Source organism: Rhinolophus ferrumequinum, chromosome 13 (genome assembly GCF_004115265.2).
Source record: "Rhinolophus ferrumequinum isolate MPI-CBG mRhiFer1 chromosome 13, mRhiFer1_v1.p, whole genome shotgun sequence".
In the NCBI taxonomy this organism is placed as follows: domain Eukaryota; kingdom Metazoa; phylum Chordata; class Mammalia; order Chiroptera; family Rhinolophidae; genus Rhinolophus; species Rhinolophus ferrumequinum.
Window position 1 is genome coordinate 25739392 of NC_046296.1, and position 24402 is coordinate 25763793.

At 36.5% G+C, this 24402-nt stretch overlaps 1 protein-coding gene across 2 annotated transcripts in view; it reads left to right on the forward strand.

Annotated features, from left to right (window-relative positions):
- The first annotated feature begins 440 nt into the window (after positions 1–440).
- The window catches only part of PELI1 (pellino E3 ubiquitin protein ligase 1), a 51176-nt gene continuing 27214 nt past the window's right edge, over positions 441–24402 (forward strand). Inside the window, exons 1-2 of one of the 2 annotated variants that reach the window (XM_033125220.1) lie at positions 441–779; positions 15873–15974. The gene's annotated coding sequence lies outside the window, so the exon portion shown is untranslated. The remainder of the gene's footprint in view (positions 780–15872; positions 15975–24402) is intronic. The other variant, XM_033125219.1, reaches the window with a different exon arrangement.

Consider the following 24402-nt stretch of genomic DNA (forward strand, 5'->3'; position numbering starts at 1 on the left):
ATTTGCAATTCAGGATTTGTGGGATAAAATGAAACAGCAAAGAAGACCGAAATATCAGGAGGAAGTCAGATTTCACTAAGCACTTGTGAGTGGTAAGGCTAGAAGTTGGGGGTGGAGCGAAGTAGGAAAGTCTAGCTAAGGGCGGGATCCCTAATACAAGCACCATAATACAAGAAGGGCCTTGTTCAGTCAGCAGCAGCACTAAACACGTTCTCTTCTTAGTGTCAGTGACCATAGTAACTGTGGGGGGGGGGGGGCCGAGCCTCTCTCCCCGAGCATGCGCAGTGCAGGACGCGTCCTCAACAATGTATCCCTTTTTTCTTCAGTGGGAGAACTACAACTCCCAAAAGACCATTCGGCGCCGCGGCACCGCCTCCCGCTGTGGTGCTGCCCTGTCTCCTCCCTCCAGCCCCGCCCTCTTGCTAGTCCCCTCCTCTCCCTCCGAGTGTGTGTCAGTGACCCAGAGGCGGTGAGAGGCGGAGGGACCGTCGGGGGGCGCCGCCGCCGCCGCCTCCACCAGCAGCACCAGCCTTGCCGCGCGCTCGGATTTGCGTCGAGCCCTCCGGGAGCGCACCACAAAGCGGGCCCCACGCCTCTCCCTCGGCCCGCAGCTCCTCCGCGCTCGGCTCCGCGGCCAACTTCCCCTTGCCGGGCTTGGCCGGCTGGCGAGGAAGACGAAACGCCGCGCTGTCTGCTCGCGCTCTCCACACACGCACACTTCACCCTCTCGCTCCGGGTCCCGGAGTCGTGCTGGGATTCCGACCACCAGCAATTGTCCGGTGAGTGTCCGCGGCGCGCCGCGGGAGGGATCGCGGTGGGATCGGTGAAGGGTGCGGGCCAGGCGGGCACGCAACTTCCTCGGCGGCTTCCCGGGGCGACGGGCGGGCTCTTTCGGCCCGCCTGCGCGCCCCCGCGCCGGAGGCGGCCGGGAGCCGAGTTTGCGGCGCCTGCATCCCGCGCCCTCGCTGGAGGAAGCGCCTTTGTCAGGAGCCGGCCCGGCGCGCCCTCCCCCTCGGTCTGGGAGCGGGGCGATCGGCCGCCAAGTCCGAGCCCAGCACCCCGCGTCGGCCGCCTTCTGCAGATGGGGAGCTCCGCAGAGGCGGGGAGGAAGAGAGAAATGAAAGAAACAAAGGGGGCAGTGGGCTTTTCTTTTGTTTGTGCGAATCTGGTAACTTCTTTCTCTTTCCTTACATAATACAGACTTCGAAGTTAGTCATTCTTTTTGTTATGATTATTGTCATCTCTGAGTGTCTCTCGCGTTTCCTTTCATCTCTGGATCTTAGAGCATTTTAAAACACTAATTAGTTACACCTCCGGGCCCCCTACAAAACAAGTTAATACACCCGTTTCCGTAAGTGGGTAAACTGAAGCCCGGAAGAGCTCTCTAATTGATGGATACGCTTGATCTTCCAATCGCGCCGGGTATCTGAGGACCTGAAAGCGTTTATGAGTAGGAACTTGTTCTCCAATGCCCCGTGGAAAAGTTAAAGATGCTCATTTTACTTATAGGTTAACTTAAGTCTAAAAGAAGTCTGGGTAATTGTTAGGTAGTTCAATCACTCTTTTACATAGTGTTTGAATCTTAGAACCTCAGAGGACTTTAAAAAGGCTCCGAGTGGGGAAAATACTGTAAATCATAAACATCTCACCATCTACTTTTATTTTCGTATGTGCAGGTCTCTTACAAGGCAGAAGAGTAATGATCGGGAAGTGGGAGGACAGAGATTTTTAAATGTAGGTTTAACAGATTTTAATCACTGCACCCAAGAAAACGTGTCTTGGTTTTAACAGCACCAATAACCTTACCATCGTTTAATCATCAAACAGGATACCAACAAGTAATTAAGTCAGCATTTAACCATAGGTGCTGGTTGTGCTAAGGACTGAAGTTTTAACTGTGTGAAAAGGTCATTTATTTGTTTTGGTCCAAAGGCTGTGTATTTACTCTGCAAAATGTTATTTTGTTTTCATAGCAGCTGATCTTTTGTTTCAGAACTGGCTTTGTCTTTTTCTACATTGAGTATGTATTTTAAGATTGAGGAGAAACAAGGTTTTTTTTATTTAGTTTGCATAGTAGTGTGAGTTAAAATTTTTGAATTGTAAAAAATGTTCAGTTTCTACAGTTGTTTAAGCTTATGATATTTTCTTTATTTCAGAAAATGTTTTCTCAGAGTGATCAGATTTACAGCTTTTAAAACATTGTCCTTATTGTACAAATACAGCATATGAATTCGTTACGTTTTTTATTTATACCAACAGCCTCTTCTGAAGGAAAATACTTGACTCTGAGGACAAGTTGGTTTATTTTGGTAGTTGAACCAAACTGGAAGGTACCAAAAATTTATTTTTTTAAATTTTTTTAAATTTATTGGGGTGACAATTGTTAGTGAAATTACATAGATTTCATCCAAAAATTTAAATCAAGCATTATTTCTACTAGTTATTTCCTGAGGTAAATAATGATGGGAACTGTAGTAACAGTGTATACTTTCACTTATCCTAAATTCTTTGGAATTTAATTTTGTATTACATAGTTGCCCCCAGGTTTTAGATTCTGATGGTTACATCAGAAAAGTGAGACATCTGTTATTTTGATATTTTCAGCCCCCACCCACCCGTAGTCCTCTAACCCATTCCTTTTCTGTAGTATGTTAAAAAGAGATCTTGAGTTTAAAACAATTAGAAAATAGAACAGTTAAATGTATGGAAAGTTGCGTGTAGTGAAGTAGTTTTAATACCTCATCTAATAAATTTACAACTTTTAAAGAGAAAACTCACCTAGGTTTTTATTAGTGTTATAGAAGTGCTCTAATGTAATAATAGTAGTATTTGTTGATTTGAATAAAAGTGAGCTGTAAATTGTATCTTCGTGGCAGGTTTGGTCCGGGGAGGGGGAGGGAATGTGGAATCTGTGCTCTTATTAAAATTGTCATGCAAGTTATCTTACAGTTGGTTATGTTGAACTTTTTCTGTAGCATTTACAAACCAAATTTATCAGAGGCATTTTACTTTAAGGAAGCTACTAACAGTATCTTTGCTCAATCACAAGTCCAAAGGCAGAAGTTAGTGTTGGCCTGTAAAAGCTGGTATTGCAAGTTCCCTGATTTCTTTGGGACCCCTTAAAGGAAATGACTGAAAAGTACAGTGCAAGGAACTGGGTCTCTAGTACTGCTAAATGGTACAGAGGCAAGTTTCAAGGGGAAGCCTAAGTATGTTTCCGTTTGACTTTGTTTCATGTTCCTTTCAGGCTTTCAAAATATCACTTGTATATTAAGAGTTCTTTCATTTCAGGATATACCTTGTGGTTGTCCAGTAGGTCATATGATAAAGACTACAGGAGTCCTACTCTGTGAACAACTGTTTTCAGACAGAAGCTTCTATAGCTGAGAAAGATTTTAAGCTAAAAGACTTAGAACTGAAAACTATTTTTCTAACATTCTCACATGCATCTTACATAGCACATCAATATGGACCTATCTTAGTATTTATTAAATCAGAAAGGCTTATATGGATTATTTTATTACATACATTTTTAACTATATATACTAAAACTTCATAATAACAAGTATGTGGTGGCACTGAGATGGTTCTAGGAGATTCTTTGGAAAAATTGTGTTGTTCCAAAAGTTACATTTATGTCTTTTAATTGAGGGGAATGAAACAAATTTAAGAGCCAGTAGAAAGAAGAAAGAAAATCAGCAGAATGAAGGAAACCCAATGAAGATGTTTTTAAAGAGTACAGTATTAAACAGTACAATATTAAAGAGTCCTGGCAACATTATATAAAGGACAAAATTCTAGCTAAAGCCTATAAACAGTGAATTCCACTTAGCACTTTCTGTTTATAGATTTCTAGCCATCTTTTCCAGATTCTCTCTAAATAGATCACACAGGAAAAGTAAACAGAAATCATTCTTTCTAGGGATTTGGGTTGTTGGAGGGCTTTTTGTGTGTGTGTGTGTGTGTGTGTTTTTGCACATCTGGTAGTGGCAGTTTAGTGTTGTTTTTCTTTGTTTAAGTTTGACCTCTGCCAGAGAAAATTTTCCTTAGACTAATGTGTGAGAACCTCAAAACAAGAAATATTGGTCACTGAAAGAACTAGATATAATTTCAAGTTATACCACTAGCTTTTTTTTGTTATCTTGAAAGACCACTTCTAATCATTTTTCCTTCCAAAGGTTAAAAGTAATTGCCTAACATATTACACGTAATAGGTCCTACATAATTTTTGTTAATTGCTGAATGAATTTGCAAGTAATAGCACAAGATTTCTTGAGTGAATGTCAGGGAATTTCTGATTTTTTTTTTCTTTTTAAATAGAAATAAGTAATGGAAACATGAACATCTGATTGGAGCCTTTCAATTAGCATAGCTTCCTTTATTTGGAGGAAAAGAGCTTCATCAGGTAGTTTAAGAGAAATGAATTGTAAATGAGTCTAAGAAGACCTGATTATTTTTTCAGAATATTGTACAAGATGTTTTAGTTTAATTTTTACTTTTTTGCCACAGTAAACTCTGTTTCAGAGAAATAGGGTTCTACACAGTAGTCCTTGTATCACCCCTGTAATACTTTTTATACACCTCAAAACACCATTTACAGAAAAATAGAATATGTTGCTGGGCCTGTAAATGGGAAGATCCTGGCATTGTCCTTCCCCAGTTAATCTTGACCATTAAAGTTTTTTTTTTTTAAGTTTTTAATTCAATATACATATAATTTACTTTTCAAAAAAAATTATTGCTGATTTTTATTTTATAATGAATCTCTTGGGATGCTGCAATTCTAAAAATACGTAGTACCGCCCAGTTTCCCACCATCTTCTTCAGTTTCTTTTTCTATATTTTTTTGGCTGCAATTTGCTTTTCCCCCTAAATTGTAAAATAAGCTAAGAAATGTTTAAACATACTTGACAAGAAAGACAGTAATTTATTATGCTAAACTTCAGCTCAGTTTCAACATACACTGTGTATTGAATCTGTTTTGGAGATACAAGTGCACTTATTTTGAAGGGGGCTAATGCAGGGGTAACAAATTTCACCTTAGGTACCAAATCTGATTGCTTTCGCGGTGGTTGCCTGGAATGTTATGTTCAGAAAACTGGGAGTCCTAGGTCAGAGTCAGCAAGAAAGAGTGCTGTGATTAGCAATTTCTGCTGTTGGGTGGGCAGTGGTCTTTTGGCATGAATGCCAGATATTCATTCAGTAAGTATTTATTGGATTCCTTTTACATATCAGGCACTGGTCTAGATGCTGATACCACACATACAAAAATTCCTGCTTTATGGTGTTTACATTTAATAAGACAGAGTTAATAGATAAGTAAGTAAAATATTTCATGTTTTAAGGACAAATGACCTGGCTTGTTCAAGAAATAAATAGTTAGAAAAGAGAGGGAGAGGGAACTATCAGATTAAAAGAAACTTAAGAGGCATACCCACCAAATGCAATATGGACCTTAGTTAGATCCTACTTTGAGCAAACTAATTGTAAAAGACATTTATGAAAACTTGGGGGAAATTAGGACGTTGACTTGATATTTGATGAAAAGGAATTGTTAATTTTTTTAGGTGTGATAATGGTTTTTAAACAGTCCTGACGTTTTAGAGATATAATGTGTTTATGAATTAGATTATGATATTAGGATTTTCGATTTAAAATAATTTGGAGGGGAAAGGAAAATAGATGAAACAAGATTGGTTATATTGAAGATTGTTAAAGGTAGATAGATGATGGCTACATGAGATTTCTTATGTTCTCTGTACTTTATGTTTGAAAATTTCCATAATGAACAGTTTTACACATAGACACACACATGAAAATAGAAAAGCAGAAGAGAGAATATGTGGGATGAGTATAGGATGGGAGGAGGATGCAGAAATGACCTTATTGAGAAAGTAGTAGATATTTGAGTAAAGACCTGAAGGAGGTGAGGGGAGTAAGCCTTGTAGGTAATCTTGGCAAGACATTCCAGTCAGAGGGAACAGCAAGTACAATGGCCCTGAGACAGGAGCTTGACTAGAATGCAAGAAATTACAAGACCCGTGTGGCGGGTTAAAGTGAGAGAGTGTAACAGGAGATTACGTCAGAAAGATAAAGGGAGGGGAGAGGAGACCAGGTTACATAGGGTCTGGTTGTCCATCCTTTCTTTAAAGTAAGGGTATTTATTTTATATACTTATTTAAAATAAGTCTACTTTAGTCACCCTGGAAGCTGTGTACTTATTTCAACAATAATAACATTACTCGAAGTATTTTTGGAACTTTTTAAATTGCCTTCTAAGCCAATTTAAGAGCCACACATGAAAATACTATATTTTGCCATGTATAATGTGCACTGTTTTGCCCAAATTTGTGAGGGAAAAGTACGGATGCGCATTATATATGGGTAGTACTAATTCCGTATCTATATAAATGTTTTTAATTCTTTTATTTATGCTTATGAGTTGAAAGTGTAACTCTAGAAATCAGTAACGGTATCCGTATGCAAAAATAATACCCTGGAATATGATAATCAGTTTTGTTGAATTTATAAAGAACTTTCAAAGATGAAGAGTTCTTGGACTTCTTTGATGTATAAATATCATAAATTTGTTATTGGTACGTAAAATTTCTTGTACCTTGTATCTATTCTTGTGTTTTATAATTATTTGTTACATAAAATTTCTTGTACCATTATATGCTAAAAAATAAATGCTAAAATTCTTTTATAACACAAAAAACAAGTACGTAAATGTAAACAAATAAAAATTTGAATTAAAATGAAAGATTTTTTTCTTTGAAAGCTTGGGCCAAAATTGTGGGTGTGCCATTATACATGGAAGCGGATTATACATGGCAAAATATGGTAGCTCATTACTACAAAGGGTGCCCAAAAAAAGTATACACATTTTAAGAAAGAAAAATACTATTGAAATTGTACTCAATATATACCGATAACAAAAGATGAATACAAGTCATGTGTATACATTATTTTGGCACCGCACCGCCGTATATATACTTTATATTTGCTCCTTGTTTTTAAAGAAAATGAGGGTTTTAGCCACATGATAATATTTTATTTATCAGATAATGCTCAGAAAGGATTTGACAGAAAATAGGAAACAATTTCAAGCTACTTCTAAAAATCAGATCCACTTTGAAAAGGCAGTTACTGTTTCTAAAAATCAAATTTATCCATAAACTAAACAGGAGTTTTAATAATGTTCTGGACAATTGTAGCATCATTTAGAATAAGAGTATTAACCTCTGAAAGTAATTATTATGGAAGATACTATACTTATTTGGATATTTTAAGTTCTGTCTGATGCATTAAAAGACATACTTATACACAACAAGACCATGTACATTTTTTAATACTTAAGTACTCTAAACAGTCATGCAGATAAGTTTCACTTGTGTCATGCATTCAGGACTGACGAGATGGCATTTATAATGTAATGAAATTGTATAGCTTTTGTGTTGCTATGTCATACACTGGAACTGAGAAACTAGCACACCTTTAGCTAGATAAATCTGGCTTTCAAATCATCATGTATTCATATGCTTCAATTCTCAGGTAAATAGTTGTTTCAGGAACATGCTGATTTCCCATAAAGAACTGTTTTGAAATCTTTATTATTAAATTATAGAAAAATTGGATTTCATCCTCCAAACGTTTGAGAGCCCCACCCATCCCCCCAAAAAACCTTCCATAAACTTCTGATTTTTAAAAATCTACTCACAGGACAATATACATGTAGAGATTACTAGCTTTGAATGATTTTTTACAAATAGGAATCATTTCTTATAGGAATAAGTTTTCTACCCTGAGAAACTAAATTTATTTCAGTGATTTTTACTGCTAACATTGAATAAAGAAAGCCATTCTTTTTTTAGTTAATTATGCATAATGGGTGGACACAATGTTTTCTTTTGTATTTTTAACCAGTAATATGTAGAATTTAATGAAATTAAGTGGAATTTGTGAACTTTTATTATATAATAAATTGCATAGTGACACTAAGAATACAGATATATGTAACTGTGTAAGGAGTACTTTAGCAAAACTTCCTATTTTAAACATTTTTCACAAAGTTGTTAGGAATCTAGTTCTTTAATTCACTCAGAGTTTTCTTCCCTGTGGTGTACATGTATGCATATATGTATATAGACAAGTAACCACACCCTTTCTTCATATACTCCACATATTATCATGATTAAGCTGTTAGGCTGGATTACTTTGTGTTTTAAATGCTAATGAACACAGAGCTCATGTTTACTTCCTGGGCTTTCCATTAACTCTGAAAGTCTAACAGGCTATTTTTGATTCATCTGTAAAATAAAAATGGCAGTAGTTTTCCATGAAGGACTGAAATTCTATGATGGTGACCATACTGATATGTGGCTCATTTTAGAAATAGCTTTCAGTCTGTTGGTTTGGTGGTAGGATTGTGAATCTGGTTTTCATTTCCATGTTTGTGGAATAATAAATAACTTAGGATGGAGGAGGTACAGAAAGAGGGGTAGGGAGGGCAAAGAAAAAATTGGCTCTCAAAATAGTAAACGTGACTATTGATAATTCTTGTAACTTGGATCTAAGAGTGTCCATGACCTAATGAGCTAAGGTGCAAACTTATAAAACAAGTAGGCAATTGTAATAATAATACAGCTTCCATTTCAACAAAAAAGAATTTGCTTTGCAAAAGAAGCATCTTATATTTCATGTTGACTTAAACATTATAACCACTATGAAGCACATACTTAATTTTGGAATTGATAAGAATGATGATTAACAATAATTAAGAATTATTTAAAAATTCAGTTTATTACTTAAGCTCTATAGATTTTTGCAGCATCAGGTTCCAGGTTATTCTTCTCAGTTTATGCATTGCAAGATACTTCTATTCGACATCCCCGGCTCTCTCAGGTCATCTCTCTCACATCTCTTCATCACCCCGCCACTAGCTCTGTTTATCTTCCTTTGCCAGCTTACTCGCAGTAATGCCCATTGCTTTTACACAGTCTTCTCTACGTTTGTCCGTCATTTTGTATACTTACAACGTAAGCTTGGAATGAATTAAGGGCCTTCAAGAAGTCACGTATGGTGGGCAAGTGTAATACTTTTCCTATTTGTGTCTTACCTACGTAGCTGCTTTTTATCTTTTCTTGCCCTTGTTATTGGTGTGTGTTCTGGTGGAGAGATGGTGTATTCCACCCAGCTAGACACTAAGAGATAACTATGTGACCTATAGGATGCAATACTTTTTGAACCGAGTAATGTTAGAAACAGTAATCAACTCGTTGATTTGAAATCTTCATGAGTTAATCCTGCATCTATCCAGAACCTATACCTAAACTAACAAAATTTGATAGTGGAATTAACAGCATAGTGGAATTTCAAAAGCTATTTTCAGCTGTTGGTATATGTTGTGTTTTCCAAAAGTGTCAAATAAACAGGGTCTTGATCATCCCTTGTAGTATTAGGTTAATTGTAAATGGCCTTAGGGGAAAACTGCCTGGACATCCGTTGAGTTTCGTTTTGATAGTCTAGAGGAAAGGATAACAAGATCAGTAATGTGATGAAGTTTATAACTTCTCCTTCCTTCCATGAAATGAATTACAAGGTGATTGGCCCTGATACTTTGCTAGTTGGTAGATGCGCTTTGCAGTGTTCAACACGGTTGCCTTAATCTTTAAAAGCATAATTCAGTTTAATTTTATTCTTTAACAGTAAGTGAAAGCAGTTGGAAGTGCTTTGTTGGTTCTTCAGAACCTAAGTGTTGTGTTCCTGGTTCTAGGCAGATACTGTCTATAGTACCTTATGTTCCTCAGGGTTTACACCAGGTCTAATGGATTGCATGTACTGGAAACACTAAAAGCCGATTTCCTTTCATTTTAGACTACAGTAAACACAATGGATTTTTCTTTGAATTGTTTCTCTCTACCATACTTTAAATTTACCAAAGGACCAAAACATCCAAATTACAAGACTAGTTAACTTTATCACTCATGAGCAAATGTGTTTGTTAAATGTGTGTCTTTTGTAAAGAACTTACTGGCTGCTTCTAATTAAAAACCACAGTGCTGTAGACAGACTTCATGTCTCTGAAAGCTTTTTAAATTGTTATTGTTTTACTGTAATTTTTATTTAAAATGGGATGATTTCATTTCTGAACTAGTCCTATCAGTTCACCAAAGAAGCACTGAATTGTGAGGTGGGCTCTTACACTGTTCAGCGCAGAACAGACCTGTGTCTTCAGGGATCCCAGACCTTTGCTTCAATTCATCACTGACACTTATTCAACACAAAGAAAATACAATTTGCCAAAGCGTCTTTGCTGTGTCTCTTTTAGAAATGGCATGCCAATTTGTTTGCATATACCGTGTTTCCCTGAAAATAAGGCCGGATCTTATTAATTTTTGCTCCAAAAGACTCATTAGGGCTTATGTTCAGGGGATGTCCTCCTGAAAAATCATGCTAGGGCTTCTTTTCTAGTTTGGTCTTATTTTTGGGGGAAACACAGTAGTTCAGCTCTTACAGACCAGTCTTCAGGCTTTCTTTCACCAGAGTTGCCTCCTGAAGCTATCTTTAAAATGGCGTCCAAAAAGGATTTGCTGGGTTTCAGAACTGAGTAGGCTGTTAATGATTCAATATGCCCCCTCACTCTCCTCCCACGTTTTAAATTGAAAGCTCCTTTATAGGATCTAGGTGCCCTGAGTCATGGCTAACCTCTAAAGAATTGTCACATGGAAAAACTCACCATGAAGTAAAATTGTCAGAAAACAATCTGAGTCAGAGATCATTCATTGATCATAATGATACAATCTGGAGGTTGTGGGCTTCATTTAAATCTTTGAATATACTTACAGGAGCATGCAAGTCTTTATTATAGGACTTGTAAACGCTGAGGACTTGTTTATCCCCAGTTAAATTTTGGTTTGATTTTTATTAACTATTCCATGAAAAGGATTTTGTTTCATTTTTATGAAATAAATGTATCAGAGAGGAGAAGCAGTGTGATTCAGGATAAAAACCACTGTACCGGAATTCAGAGACCTAGAGTTCTAAGTACATTTATTTGGCAAGTGCCTCATATATGTCTAACCGATCTGGGCGGTAGTTTCCTTATCTTTACAAGGTCAGCAACTCTATAATAGCCCTCTTTGGAACCAGTTCGTGTCAGCTATAGCTAATAGCTGACCCCAAACTAGCTTCAGACTCTTTTTTGGTACAGCGTGGTCAGCAGCTATACGGTTGGCATTCTAGATGAAATCTGTCTGTCATCTCACTCTTCCAGCTCCATGATTCCATGACTTTAAATGAATTGCCTATAGAAAGTGTCTTTCTTGTTTCTCCCTCTTTACTGTCTCTTTACATTGAGCATTCAGGGTTGAAACTTGCTTTGTGAATTGAAGAATTCTTTGTAATCAGGGGTAGCGTATGTACATTTCATGTAGTACTATAGACTGAATGTTTGTGTACCCCTGCCCCCAAATTCATATGTTGAAACCTAACCCCCAATATGATGGTATTTGGAGGTAAAGGGCCTTTGGGGGGTGATTAGTGACCTTATAAAGGACCCCAGAGAGATCCCTCGCTCCTTTTGTCATATAAGGACACAGCAGCTAAAAAGTAGTCATCAGTGAACCAGGAAGTGGTCCCTCAGCTGACACCAGATCTGTCAGTGCCTTGATTTTGGACTTCCCAGTCTCCAGAACTGTGAGAAATAAATCTCTGTTGTTTCTAGGCCATCCAGTCTATGCATTCTGCATTCTCTTACAGCATCCTGAATGGACGATGACATGTGATGTCAAAAACAAATGACTGGGCAAATTTCATGGGGGCACTTAAAATCCCAGATGGAGTGGAAACAAATCAAAATGGTCAATGAAAACTGGATTTAAACTCATTTCAACTCCTGAATGGTTCTATGGCAAAAACCTCAGGTTAGAGAAGTTCAAAGTGATGTTGGGTCTGTTTGGAGTTCACATAATGAAACATAATGAGGACTCGACTGAGCCAAGAAGCCTGAGTTTTATCTTGCACACTGTTTTTTAACCTGGTTGGTGCCTTCGTCCATGTAATAGTATCAGACCAGTACTTCTCAAACATTAATGTATTACCTGGGGTTCGTATTAAGATGCATTCTGCTGCAGTAAGTCTGGGTGGGCCTTGAGATTCTACATTTTTAACAAGCTCCCAGGTGTGCTACTGCTGTGTGCCATGGATCACACTTTATAAAAGTACATGACAGTCTGAGGCTTGCTCTGGGCTTAGAAGGTCTTTAAGTTATAACTCCACTTCTTTCTCTTCAACTCTTTTACATCGTTTCATTAAACTTGCTCTTTTTGCAGCTTCTTGTTCCTGGACTCATTCCCTATTTTCTCAGTCGGAAAGCTCCTTTAGATTTGCTGTTTTTCCCTTTTCCAGAACCAACTTCATAGGTGATCATTCAAGTTAGAGGTAAGGTAGTATAATAAAAAGAGGCTTTGATTTTTAAAAAAAATGGATTCAAATCCCTCCCCCACCGATTAACAGCTTTATTTCCCTTTGGCATTGACTCAGTTTACTTAGCCTCTCAAACTTCTGAATACCTTCCCAGTAGGGTTCTTGAAAGAAAAAAGAAAATAATATATAAAGCCCTCAGCACAGTATCAAGCATAAAGTAGGTGCTCAAAAATTGCAAGTTATTTTTATTTTCCTTATTGGCACCCTGGAGACAGGGAAAGATCTGTCTCCAGCCCAGGACCTCCCTCCAATGTTTCACGTTTAAAATTTCAGCTGCCTAGACTAAAATTCTTCAAACTTAGCATGGTCAAAAAGACCTCTTTACTTTTCTTTCCTTATCTGTTCTGCCTCCTTCAGTCCTGTTGGAAGTTAATATTTCACTCTCTATGTGCCCAAGTCATGAACCTGTTGGTTCTGCCTTGGTTTCGTTTCTCAAGTACTGCTTTTACCATCGTAGGTAAGGTAAACTCTTCCTAATCTTTCATCTGGGCTGTTTGTGTGTGTGTGTGTTTTAATCTGATCTTGCTGGTACTAGTCTCCTCACGCTTCTCACATCTTCCTCCTCTCTCACATCCTCCATACTGCTTTCAACGTTATTTCCTAAAAATTCTTAAAAAACAAAACAATATTTCTTGAATGCCCAATATGTAGAAGACACTGTGCAAGCATTGAGTATATGCTGAGAGAACACAAGGAGACAGTTTCTTTCTAATGAAAACAGACTAGGGAGGGAGACAGATATTAAAAACAAATCAATCAGAACGAGGTGCTATGAGAGAGAAAAATAGGATTATATTAGGTGGTCAGAGAAAAAGTTCTTAACACTTGAACATTTCAGTGACTATCAAGAATGAGAAGGGGACAGCTGGGCAAAGAGCAGGACAGTGTTGCTCCAGGCTCGGGGCACAGCGCGAGGTGGGGAAGCTGAGTGTGTTTCGGAGACAAATGATAGGACGCGGTGACGGCCAGGCTCGAAGGACGAGGCGCAGGCGGCATTAAGGGCTTCTAGGTTTCTGGTATGAGCAGTTACTGGGTTCCTAGTGGTGCCCTGTGCTGAAACAGAAAGGTTCGGGGTAGAGTAGGTTGGAGCAGGGGGTGGCATTACAAGTTTAGTTTGTCAAGTTTGAGACTATGAAAAAAATAAATGTAGTTTTGTCAGTCCTTTCTCTGGTTCCCCATTTCCTGTAAAATCTGTTCCAAATTCTATCTTGGCTTATAAAGTTCTTCAATAGTTGGAGTTTTGACCCTAACTTACCTCTCTAGCTTCTCCCTCAGCTTCCCTTCATTACTCTGCTTAAGCCATAAAGAAATTTCTACTGTTCTCAAAACAGTTTTGAACCTTGGCATATGTTATTCCCATTGCCTGGAATAAATGTCTCCGGCTGAGGCCTTTTTATCCTACAAAGCCCATGGTGAATATTATTCTATAGAATCTTCACCAGGTTTAGGTTAGGGTCTCAGGCCTTTTTATTGTCATTTAGTTAACATTTGCTTAATACCTCTGTTATGGCATTTATCACATTGTATTGGAATTTCTTTTTTAATATATCTGGGCACATTTCACTAAACCATGAGCTGTATGGCTACAGAGATCTAAGCTTATTGTTTTTGTGTTCTCAGGATCTAGCATACAGGGTACATAGGAGCTACTCAAAAAATGAATGAGTGGCTGTTGTTTGTCCATATGCTGTCTAACCCCACTCCCTGAACTGGGATGAGTGTTCTTTGCTTCCATGGGGTCCAGTACTGCTTTTGCCATATTACAGTGGTAATAAATTGTCCTACATAAGTTTCATAAGGACAGGAACCGAATAGGGTTTTCTTTGTTTTTCCTTTGCCTAATCTAGTGTTTAACTTGCAATCAGGAGAATGTCATTAGACCATCGTTTCATTTTGGAATACCTCACCAATAGTGCATGGGCATTATGGGGGCTGGAGATAGTAGGCAGGCAGATCTAGAATAATTATCTCAACATGTCTCAAATGCTTGCTTGCTATTCTTGATAAAAAGATATATAAATATGCTCAAAAGAAAATATTTATGTTTATAGTAAGATAATTATTTCTTTGAAATGGCTGCGAAGATCACTTACCTTGCACTACTAGTGAGGTATTCCATTATGGTAGGCCATGATGAAGCCGTGGTCTAATGACAGACATTTTTCTGATTGCAAGTTAAGCACCATATTAGGCACAGGAAAACAAAGAAAAGCAATATTCAGTTCCTGTCCTCAGGAAACTTGTGTAGGACAATTTAATGCCACTGTAATATGGTAACAATAGTGTCACTTATTATCCCCATATTGTGAAATCCAGTGACACTTTTTCAGTATTCATCTTACCTGACCTCTCAGCAGCTTTTGAGATTGTTGACCACATTGTTTCTTACTTTTTTGAAACATTCGTCTTCACTTCTAGGATACCATCCACCATACGCCAGCACCTTGATGCTGTTACTTTTTTATTTCAGGGGATGCTGCTGCTTTTTCAGACCACTAAATTTTTGAATTCCTCAAGGCTTACTCTTAGGCTCTCTTCTCTTACTCTATACACTTTCCCTAGGTAATTTTTTCTGTATGTTGAAGATTTCCAGGTTTATGTTTCCTGTACGTGTAAATGTTTCCAGCTTTCCCCATGGATGTCTCAAAGGTGTACCTCAGATTCCCATCTCAAGATCAAACTCACAAGAGCCTCTAGAGTACCAGACTACAAAAGTTTTTGAAGAATGATTTATTACCCTTCATAAAAATTAATTACCAGTATTATCCCACTCTCTACAAAATTCTGTTTAGCAGGAAATAGTTTCCATACTAAATAATCATTTCTAAATAATTGATAATATAACTAAATATTCAAATAAATAGAAATTGATTATCAGAAGAAATGTAACGGTTAATCTTTATTGAGCTACTATTATAGGCCCTTTGTTTAATTCTCATAACACCCCTTTGAGGTAGGTTATATTGTTCTATTGAAGGGTAATAGACTGTAGTGATTATAAGTATAGACTTTTAAGACTTCTCAGGTTCCCATTCGAGATAGCTGTGTGACCTCCGGTAATTTCTCTAATTTGGGCCTCAGTTTCTTCATCTGTAAAACAGATGATAATATTATTTATCTCCTAAGAACATTATTAGGAGTTAAAGAATTAATATATAAAGATCTTTGTAAAATGCCTGACACTCATTATAATAAGCACTGCATTCATGTTACTATTATTATCTTAGATTTATAGGTAAGGAAACAGAACCTTAGTGAAATTGGTCCAAATCTCACAGTATTAAATGACAGTGCCAGGTGACAAATAGTGTGATACCAGAACTCTCTTAACCACTGGATTACTTGATTTCAACTAATAATAATTTATTTCATCCTCGTGTACACAGACTCCATATTAATGGTCTCATTGTGATCATAAGAGTATTGTAATCGATCTTAGCACTCACACCTGGCGTTTAAAATGTAGAAGAGCTCACCAGTATGATCTGGTAAGTGCCAGAATATACATCTTGCTTCCATTTTATTTTATGTGCATTGTTTGTTTTTCTTTCTTGTTAGCAGTTAAGTCACCAAAATCCCTGAAAAGTGGAAGTACTATGCTACTTTTATATTACTCTTAAGTATCTTTAGTTATTGTGATTTACATACTCTGTTAAGTCTTTTTCCAAACATTTTCAGAATGACTCGGGGGTCCAGTAACACATTATATCCACATAGAGTGCTTAAAATCAATAATTTTTGATGTGTAACTATTACCTCTTTTGAAATTATGTAGTGATTTGCCTGTTTTTAAAAGTCTAAGATGTTTAAATTTCTCGTTTTCTTTTGCATTTTAATTTTATTTGCTGCCTTTTCAATAGGAACTTTGATTTTAGTATTTTGATGTCTTTATATTAAGAGTCTGTGTATAGTTGAATCTGCTTATTTTATAAGCTTTAGTCTCTCTCATTTAAGCCTTTAGTAAAAAAGCACATCTTGTTACTATTTATTATAGCTTCTATAGATGATTCGCTCCCCTAACTTATAATTTCTTTTTTCCATTGCTGGTTCTTTATTCTTACTCATTTGTGACCAAAAAAAATCTCCTTTATATTAAGACAATATAAAGACAGAAAATATAATAAAGTCTTGTAGACTTTGAACTTAAGAGGGAGCAGTTCTTGTGGAGAGTGGACTTTGAAAAACCAGAATCATTTATGAGGAAAACTCTGTTTTTTCATGTTTTGGGAACTGAATTCTATGACCTAGTGTATTTACGCTTGTGGAAACAAATACGCTTAAAACAGTGTTTCTACCATGTTTCCCCGAAAATAAGATCGGGTCTTATACCATATTTCCCCAAAAATAAGACCGGGTCTTATATTAATTTTTGCTCCAAAAGACACATTAGGGCGTATTTTCAGGGGATGTCTTTTTTTTCATGTACGGCAATCTATATTTATTCAAATGCAGTCATGTCGTCATCTTCTGGAACATCATAACGTACTAAATGTGTCCGTCTGGCTGACGATATTAACTGGGATTATTTTTGGAGTAAGTCTTATTTTCAGGGAAACACAGTATCAGTTAAGACTCTTGATTCCATAGAACTATTTATGCTTTAACATTTACCAAATTAAAGTGAAGACCCCATGAGCTCTAACTTGAACATGTAGTTAACATCTTCTTTATTACTAAGCGCTGCAAAATGAGCAAAACAAAGTTTTTCCCTCGCAGTTTTCAGCTTTAATAGGAAATAGCACAAGGTCATACAAAATTGTATTATAAAGTTGGAGATAAGGATAAGAGTTTAGGGGATCAGGGAAGACTTCCTGATTAGAAAAGGCATATAAAATGGGTCTTGAAATATGATCAGACTATTTTATAGGTAAGTAGTGACAATTACTATGATAATTAAAACAATTATTGTTTACCGAGCATTTATTATATATTCAGTCTCATTTTTGTCAAAAATGTATGAACCATGTGACAGGGCCAGCTATGTCACTTTAAAGTTGGGGAAAAGTTGGAAAGAATTTGAATTATGGTGGATCCAAAAGACATATAAAAATCAAAAGTAATGGAGCTTATTGGGACATATCAAATGGGGAGCTTTCTATTTCAGCCATCACAGTAATTCTTAGTAGTGTAAATAAGAGCTTAGACTCTAACAAAAATTACATTGTTTCTAGGGAGGGAATAAGAACTTAATAGTATATATACACTGCCTTCAAAGGTGCTCGAGTAATCTTCTATGGTTAGAGTAATTAATTAAGTTCCCATGACTGTGAGGATCAGCAGTATTAGCAATTGTAGACTGTATTCTACACCTTTTAGAATCAGCAATGGATTTATTGGTTTTTATATAGGTATTAGTGAGTTTTATAAATACGAGTGTATAGGATGGTTCATTTAAAGTGGACTGTCCAAAATACAGTGTGACTTTAAATGAGTGGTCTTAGAAATTTTATAGTCTAAATATTTACTGAAGACCATTTTCATAATCTTCATAAAAGAATCTTTCATAAAAGAAGGGAATAATATATTTTATGAGTTACTAAGAATTTGTCTTTTTTAGAAAACTATTAAGAATAGCCATTAGACAAAACCTACTTGAATATGACTTTAATTGGAGTTTATTGAGGCATTATTTATATGAAAAAGAGCTCAAATTAGTTTAAATAAATAAGATCTAAATTTATGAGCCTAATATTTTTTCATTGAATGTCAAGGGTATATTCAAGTACCTACATTTATATTTCTTTATATAAGATTGTTCTGACACTAAGTTTAAGTCATTTTCACAATTTATTGCTGTCTAAAAATTTCCCTCGACTTCACATTTTGTTCTGAATGTCTTGATTTCTTTCCTCCACCTACACAATGTTGAAGGCAAGTGAAGCAAGAGTTGCAAAGTAACACAGTGAATTTGAGAACCCTGGTTTTTTTAAAAAACAAACCTTTATTATAAGATTGCTTTTTATTGGTACCAAAAGAGAGCTTTCGGCAAGTGTTCAATAAATGTGGAAATAGCCTATTGATTTAGCTAGATTCAATAGCTTTGCTATTTGTCCTTATAGATACTTGGCTCAGTAAGCACACTGATAGACTCTGTGGTCAAAGGTTTAAGAAAAACAAACCACCAAACTTACAGATCCAAATATCAGCAATTTTATATCTATGTCAGGGCCTCAAAGAGAGGACCAATATGTTAATTAGAATCTTATTTATTTCTATTATGAAAAATAGTCATGTTGGCTTACATAAAACCCAATGCTTTGACAAATGTTAATATGTGAAAATATTAACAGAGATCTTTGCTGAGAATTGTAAGCTGTATGAAATTCAAAGATACGTATGTATAGAAATTTAAACATGCTATCATATACTCTCTAATAAAACTCCACTAAAGGCAGGAGATATAATCAGGACAAATAATTAAAGATAACAATAGAAGCAAATTAAGAATGAAAAAACTCATAAATGTCATATTAGTTCAACTCAGTCTGTAACGTTGATTAAAAATGTAAAATTTTAGGAAATTTTGAGATCTTGTTTAAAAAATTTATTTTTTAGTGGGACAGAAAAAAAGAGAAGTGTTGGTGGCAATTAAAATGTGTATGGCACATTTGCAAATCTGATCACTTAGTTTTGAAAGCATAGAAATGTGTATCGTGTATAACTTTATTTGCTTAAAAGACTATTATATGATTAAAAATAGCAAATCTCAGAAAAATAGGGGGAAAATGTTTTTCCTAATTTTAATAGCTCTGTTAAAATAGGAATGTTTCTCACTTAATCTTTGTATCTACAACTGCTAGCACAGTACCTGATCCATAGTAGGGACTCCATAAAATTTACTAAACTAACCTCAATTTTTCATTTTAAGGCAGTATTATTTTTCTGTGTTTTAAAACTACATCCGCCTATCCTCCTCACTCTCCCCCACACACCTTAGTATCTCAATTTTGTTACAAATAGGTTGTCAGCTTTGAGTGTGAACAAAACTGGTTATTTTTCATCTACACAATCTTAGCCTAAACTGAAATTACTTAGGCAGCTCGATTTAATAGCGTCCCTTCTTTTCAAGTATCTATAGAGTATAGAATGTAGATTCTAAATTACATGAATTGGAAGAGCTTATTTTTATCTGAGGTGATTGGGAAAAAGATAAGGTGGAGAACCAGTTTGAAAAAAGCATCAGTTCCAGTCTGGTGGTCAGTCCTAACAAATGTAGTTAGAGGAAACTGAATTCTGACTTCCAGATGTCACTGAGGCAACACCCTAGATTTTCCAGGTTAATTCCTGTTTCAGGTACAGTAATCCTTGGACAAGAAGGAAAAGAACTATAGTTCAGCAAAATAGCAGTGCAGTCAAGGGCTCATTGGAAATAGAGTTAGAAAAACAGTTAAAACAGCATTAAATGAATATATTTTTAACACAACGAAGTTCTAGAAGACATTCACTTCCAATTCAAGCGATCTTCATCAATGGTAAAAACCTGACTGACTGAACATTGTTTAGGAAACATTGCTGTGATGTCATAATCTACTAAAAGTATAGTCTCCCAACAAATTTGTACAGAATTGTGTCTCTTTGAACAGTTTTCAAATCAACTCTTACATCTAGCTCCTTACCCCTAAAGGTAATCTCATCCTTAGTCAAATTTGTCGTGGTTCTCAGTACCTGAAAAATGTGAAAACCATATTCAACATCAAACGGAGATTCCTTTTGATCAGTTTTAGCCTGGCCAGGTTGTAAGTAGTTTAATAAGCATCCCCCAGCTTTAGAGACAGTTTCTTATTTCTTTACATACTTGCCTTCCATCTCACTCAATCTCAGATGAAGAGAGAGCCACATTACTGGTCTGTCTATTCATAATCCATTCAACCTGAGCAAAAGGAAGGAAACTCATCCTGTCTGGTGTCTTCAGGGATCTGCTACCTTCCTTAAAGAGAGATCTGCCTTCCCTCTGGGAGAAATTGAACAACGTACACAAATGCTGAGGGAGCCCACACCAGACATGTGTATTTTTCAATATAGATTTTCTTATATAAATAGTAAAAAATTACCAAGACGTGAAGAGAATCAGTAACTAGAAAAAGGAGCCATGCTGCCTGTGTCTTTGGTGGCTTTCTATGGTTACATCATCCATTTTGTCTTAATGCATTTGGCATGTATTTCCCTCTCCATCTTCAGATTAACTTCTCTTATATCAGTTTAATCTGTTGGGAAAGACAACTTTCTTTGAGATGACTTCCCAAGAATCCCCAATGTGAATTTTTTTTTATGTATCTACTGCAGCCTATGTTTTGAGTCAGACCATCCCAACATTCCACCCAAATTTGGCAAAAACCCATTTTATCATAATGCAATAACAAACAGACTAAAAGTTTTAATTTGACATAATACATTATTTTTATCCCAAGACATTGTTGCTAGACATCTTCTGGTCCTGGTTTGATTGATTACTTTTGCTGTGTAGAATGGAGGAAAGGACAGGTGCGTAAATTCAGGTCTCAGCTTTTGCCACTTAGTGGCTAAATGACGTTGAGCAAATTATTTAGCCTGATTTCCTCATCTGTCATAAGACAGTTGTAAAGTTTGAGTTTAACAAATCTCAGGTGCTAAACTAAGTACTAAACAAACTAAGTACTAAAGTTCTTAGTACTTATTACAGAGTAGATAATACATATTTGTTTTCTTCTCCTTTCTGAAACCCTGCTTAAAGCTTTTGATTAACTCCAGAGTGAAATTTGATATCTTTAGCCTGGCTATATCAGGTACTTTTTTTACCTTCCAGCTGCATCTCATTCAATTATTAAACATTTATTTGGTATTTGGTGATAGTCACTGTGCTTACAGAGACATGGTCCTTGATTTCCACAGACTTACCATTTATTAATCTCCGAACCAAACCATTCCCTCCAGGGAACCCTTTCCTGAGCACGGGTATTTTTCCCCCCTTGCCTTTTTTATCTTTATGTATGTTGTTTCTAACACCTGAAATGCCTTTTCTCCACTCACCAAAATTTAGTCTGTCCAGGCCCCACCTCCTCCTATGAAACTTTCCCTGGATCCTCTTCCACCAAAGTAGTAACTCTTTTCTTTGGAGTCTTACAATGCCTATGGTCTTTTGCTCTAATACGGTACCTGTCCTATATGGATTTTGGTTGGGCTGACTGATTTACACCCCTTTTTTTTAATAACCATAAGTAAGCAATTGGTGGTGTAGAGAATCAAGCATATTGCATTCGTTTGAATACTCCAGTAGCGTCTGGCATTGTAGTGAATGCTAAGTAATATTGTTGGATTAATAATTGCATTATTAGTGACTCTAGATGCACAAAATTAAAAGTAGGGTGACTATAGCCCTCAGTTTGAAAGTTGCTCCAATATCTAAGTTAATTAAACTGCAGGGGAAGCCCACAATTGCTGTTGTTAGAAGAAGTCATTAATAAACATTTAATGGAAAGTACTCATCTAGAATATTGGAAAAAGTGTGGCTCTTCATAATCCTGCTGTGGAGGGATATCTTCATCTGGTAATCTAGAAGTATTAGTTTTTTAGCTATTCTTAGCTATTTAGCCAACTAGGGCTGTAAACTATTTCCCTTTATAAAAAACTAGAAAAACCTAAGTAAAGTGTTTTCCTGAGTTGTGCGAGCTGTACTAGTAAATTATGAAATATGGGGAGTGGCGCATGGGAATGAATCCCCAATTTATAGCCAGTCAGAAGTAAGGGTGACCTGGACTTGGCGACCGGCATGTAAGGTGGGGCAGTCTTGTGGGAGTGAGCCATTTAACTTGTGGGATCTGAGCTAACTCCAGGTAGTGTCAGAATTGAATTAAATTGAGTTGTTGGACATCCATTTGGTGCCAAAGAATTAATGAATTTGTTGGTGTTAGAGAAAAAAACCACTCAGTTGCATTCATTGAAGGTGATAAAAGATGTTGGCAAAAACAAACCAAAAATCTATGTCTACGGTTAAAGCTAGATTGAAACAAAATATGAGATTTAAAATTCCCTACCTTAATTGTGAATTTTGTGATTTCTGGTACAAAAAAGCAGTGGGTTTGGGAAAGTCTTCAGCTCTGTTTATGAAAACTTACATATCTTGTGGAATGTTCAAATGATTATTCCCTCAATCTAGTTCTAGAAGAAGTAGGAGTTACAATATCTAGCATTTTTAAACTTATGCAAGTTCTAAGGTTACATAAGTTCTTCTGATCTTTTATCCTTCAAAAGAGTATTTGAATTCCAGATGTATGCCAGTCCAGTGATCTCAAGTTTATGGCAGGTTTTTTCTTAATGTGATTAATGCCTTTTTTGTTTATTATAACAGCTTTATTGAGATATAATTTATATACCACACAGTTCACCACTTAAAGTGTATACTTCAGTGGTGTTTAGCATAATCACAGAGTTGTGCAACCATCATCACAACCAGTTTTAGAACATTTTTATCACCTGAGAAAGAAACCCCGTAGCATTTAGCTGTCACCACCCCACCACCTCACCCCCCACTACCCCTCTACACACACAATCCTCCAGTCCCCACCACCCACCTCAGCCCTAGGAAACTACTAATCTGTCTGTCTCTCTCTGGATTTGCCTATTCTGGACATTTCATGTAAGTGGAATCATACAATATGTAGTCCTTTGTGACTCTTTCACTTAGCATAATGTTTTCAGAGTTCATGATGTTGTAGCGTGTGTCTGTACTTTATCCCTTTCTATTGCCAAATAATATCCCATTGTATGGGTATACCACATTTTATTCATTCATCAGTTGATGGACATTTGGGTTGTTTCACCACTTATTGGCTATTAGGACTAATGCTGCTATTAACATTCATGCACAAATCTTTATGTGGATATACTCGTACACTTTCATTTCTCTTAGATATATACCTAGGAATGGAATTTCTGGATTGTAGGATAACTTTGTTTACTCTTTTGAGGAACTGTCAGACTATTTTGCAAAGTGGCTGCACCATTTTACTTTCCTCCCTCAGGATTCCAACTTTTCTACATCATTGCCAGTACTTGTCACTATCTGTCTTTTTGATTATAGCCATCTTAGGGGGTGTGAAGTGGTATCTCATTGTGGTTTTGATTTTCATTTCTCTAATGGCTAATGATGTTGAGCATTTTTTCATGTTGTTATTGGCCATTTGAATATCTTCTTTGGAGAAATGTCTGTTAAAATCCATTACCAATTTTTAATTGGGTTATTTTTTTTTAATTGCAAGCATTCTTTATACCGAGGGTACCAAAAAAATGTCTACAAGTGGACATTTTGGTCAACATTGCTCAAGCAGTAGTTCCCCGTAATCAGAAGTGTCTGGACACTGATGGTAACCCTTCGAGCACCTCTTGTAATTGCAGAAGTCAAACGTGACTTGTACTCGTCTTTTGTCATTGGTGTATGTTGAGTATTACAATTTTAATAGTTTTTCCTTTCTTAAAATGTGTATACATGTTTTTGGCACCCTCTGTATATGTATTTAGGTATAGCTATATCTATATCAGATATGTGACTTGCATATATTTTTTCCCATTCCGTGGGTTATCTATGGCAGTACTTTTGATACTTAAATTTCTCTGGTTTGTTTAAGAGATTCTAGGTTAGCAAAATCCACAAAGTGAAAGTGTCAGCAGCCAATTCAGGAGGCGTGGCCGGTCTGGTGAGCCAAAAGAAACCAATGTCCATGATACGCCTGTCATCATTTTCACTTGTCTAGTTTTCAGCTTTCTCTTTGTAGGATAAAATTATAACAACACAACACAAAGAATAGAGGTAAAGGTGGATATTTAGCCATCTCATGTGATAATACTTACATTATACAAGGTTTGAGTTACTTGTTGGCTAGCTGCTCTGTTTTTTAGCATTTGTGATATCACCTCCAAAACTAATGAAACAAACTAATGTAG